Source organism: Morone saxatilis, unplaced genomic scaffold (assembly GCF_004916995.1).
Source record: "Morone saxatilis isolate NCDOM2014 unplaced genomic scaffold, NCSU_SB_2.0 Contig18, whole genome shotgun sequence".
Taxonomy (NCBI): domain Eukaryota; kingdom Metazoa; phylum Chordata; class Actinopteri; family Moronidae; genus Morone; species Morone saxatilis.
This window is the reverse complement of record NW_023339740.1, coordinates 860735-864201: the sequence shown is the minus strand read 5'-3', so window position 1 is coordinate 864201 and position 3467 is coordinate 860735. Positions and strand designations below refer to the sequence as shown.

The following is a 3467-nucleotide window of genomic DNA, read 5'->3' as shown; positions in this document are numbered from 1 at the left end:
TTACACTACGTGCCACATTCAGCCTTTCACACACATTCACACAGTGATGGCAGAAACTAACTCATTCATACACATTCATACACCGATGGACAGCAACGGGAGCAATTTGGGGTTCAGTATAGCAATGTACAGCCGCCCAAACAGTATCTTGCTCAAGGATAGTTCGACATGTAGTGGCAGGAGCCGGGGATCAAACCAACAACCTTCCAATTACAGGATGACCCGTTTTTCCTCTTAGCCACAGCCGCCCGAACAGAGGCATCAAGGTTCATTTTTTACTTTTTCATAGACTACATTGCTATTTTTGAGACTACAAACCATTCACTTTATTCCTATTATGTTTGAGTGGAATATAACTTCAAGATAATCTTAGTGCCATGTCTCTTTCTACCCACTGATCTATATAGAATCCATAAAGTTACCCTTCTTTTCTCCCTGAACTGGAACATTTCTTAATATTAATAAATGAGGGATATTCTGAGCTAGCTCTCTGTCATTTCACCAGTGAGCTGGGTAACTCCCCTAGCATAAGGCAGTGGGAGGCACACCAGCCGTCCTCCCACTCCTGCCTCATTACCACTCAAACAACACCACACATTGGGCAGTGTGTGCGTGTGTGTGTGTGCACACATTTCTCTGTGCAAGTGTTCGTGGTCTGGCATCTGTGCTGTGTCAACTGTCCTAGCAGGATTCGTCCCCTCCCTTACTTCACACACACTTCCATATGGTCGACTAGGAGAGAGGTACATCACCTAGATGTACACACGCAAACACATACACACAGCCACTCACACACATAGTATATGTGCATGTGTCCTGGCACAGCGCGCTGCATGCTTGTGCAGTGTGTCCTTGAGCGCTGCAATGGGACATGTTTGCAGTAAGCAGATCTATAAGGCTGGCAGAGAAAATGCAAAAGAGGAGGAGTAGGAAGGACGGCTGTGAAAAAAAGGCAGAGAGACATACAGACCACATGCCTCCTACACACCCTCTGCAACATGCTACCATAGCTACAGCTGAGTGGGCTAAGGATGGAAATCTGTGCATGTATGTGAGTGTTCACATGGCCTATAACCCCTCTCTCTCCCTCATCTGACCACAAACAACATCCCTGTAGGATGAAAACCTCTACAAAACCCACTATACAGCAGCAGCTGAATTACATAAGTCATTTGGCTCTCTGAATGACTGGTCGCATTTAGTGAGGTTGAATGCCAGATAGATGCATGCATACAGAAAACAGATAGTAACAGTGTTTGGGTGTCGTTAAAGCAGACATTGTGGGAAATACGGTGTTTGGTGTTCTGAAGCAAATGAGAAGAGCAATTTCAGTTTCATCTCAGCTTTTCTTTCTTTCTTTGTTAGCATCCCCATGAGCATCAGTATAAGCATTGTGTGTCCAGTACAGAGAAAGGTCTGTTATGTGGATTCACCTACCTTAACGGACCAGTGTGTAAGATTTAGTGACTAGCGGCAGGCTAAATGAAACAGCCGCCTGTAATGACACCCACTTGTTACTCATAGTGGCCATGCCCCTAATTATGCACAACTTTGAGCCTGAATATAATTCGAACAGGTTAGTTGTATAAGAAATTCATCCCCTGTACAATGGAGAAATTAGCTATAGAGACCAAAAGTGTTTTTTGTACCACGCTGTAAACATGATTACTTCTTCTGTGGAGATTGGCATAGACGATTAGACATGTAGGTTACTGCACTGGATGGGCTACCACCTAGAACTGGGGTCTGCTCGAGACTTCTGACTCTTAAAAGGACATAAATCCTTGCCACTGTCCCCAAGTGCTTGCTAATTGTGGGAACTGCTGGCTCTCTGTAAACAATATTATAAAGTGTACAGTTTAGACCTGCTTTATGTGAAAAGTGTCCTGAGATAACAATGTTGACTACCCAAGATGAATACCCAAAGGTCAAATTTCATTTTTCAATTTATTTTGGCCGTGTCAGATAAACATCCTAACATTTCTGCTGGACTGAATGTTTTGAGTTTTCCAAATATGGAAACAAAGACTCTATGTATATAATCTGTAACTTCAGTTAGAACTTTGCAATTGTACAAGATTTACTATTCCTCTCATTTTCAGTCATTGTTCACTGGTCAAAGAAAAAGACTACCATTTTCTCTCCTGCTCTGGTGAAGGCCACCAGGGCTGTTCAAATAAAACTGAATTGAACCAAGAACGGTTCTGAGAGTCATGTAAATTTTATTAGATTCTTAGTTCAGTCTATACTAGTAATATAATTGTTAGTGAAAGTCAAGGTGAAAAAGGTGAAAGGTGCAATGAGAGGGTTTAGTTGTGATTTAAAACAAGAAACAACAAAACCCAGATTCCCAAGCTGACAAAAGGTGTCAAAGGCATTTTCCAAGGTGTCAGGTGATTTGACTGTTGTTCACATAGAGTCTTAGAGTGTCTATGCTTCCTATTTGGAGACATTCTCTTACCCTTGACTCAAAACCGCTTTTGCAAAGAGCTGAACAGCCTAAAAGCATAAGCAAAGATGAACTCTGCCCCTTCTCAAGTTCCTGAATTACTGACTGTCTTGCTATATCAGGAGCTTTTCCAGTACATGGCATGGGCAGGGAGAAATCAAAACATAAAATCTATATTACCACATCTAATGCACTATGAATATTATAATAACTTTGCATGCACAAGTATCTATTGACATGTCACATGTAGGCCTATTTGCATTTCCAAGTATCTTAAGTGCTGATGTTGAAATAACAAGTCAGTAAAGTCAGCTAAGTGAAATAAATAAATTATACATCATCATAAATTATATAAATCATTTTGCACAACCTCTAATGGAGCCAAAAATAAGCAGAGGAGCAGCACAAGATATGTTTATTGATCTTAGACAACATGTCAAGTAACAGTTAACTTCATAATGTGCTTGCACTTACACTTTATGGCACATTACATTTATAGTGTTTATGAGAAGTGACACAATGCTTCAGTAAGCATTATGTGTTCTTCTGGGCACAGTCATAAAGCTTCATGGATGCCCTTATACAAAAATGCAGTGGTTCAAATTGGGGTCCTGGGTCCAACAGGGGGTCCTTGAGTGGGTTCTATGGGGTCCCCAGAGAAAGGAGAGATGGAATATTTTAACTTTTATTTCAGTTTTGGAAGTTGAAACAACAAGGGAAGAATAGGTTCATCAGCCATAACTTTATGACCACTGACAGGCGAAGAACAAGAACTAACACTGATTATCTGCTTATCATGGCATCTGTCAGTGGGTGGGATATATTAGACAGCAAGTGTTAGAAGCAGGAAAAATGGGCAGCGTGAGGATTTGAGCGACTTTGACAATTAAGGGCCACGTTGTGATGGCTAGATGACTGGGTCAGAGCATCTCCAAAACTGCAGCTCTTGTGGGGTGTTCCCGGTCTGCAGTGGTCAGTACCTATCAAAAGTGGTCCAAGGAAGGAAAAGAACTGGAGA

At 41.6% G+C, this 3467-nt stretch overlaps 1 protein-coding gene across 1 annotated transcript in view; it reads left to right on the top strand.

Moving 5' to 3' along the window:
* Window positions 1-3467, top strand: part of LOC118328058 (receptor-type tyrosine-protein phosphatase gamma-like) — a 144962-nt gene that overhangs the window by 88896 nt on the left and 52599 nt on the right. The window lies entirely within an intron of this gene.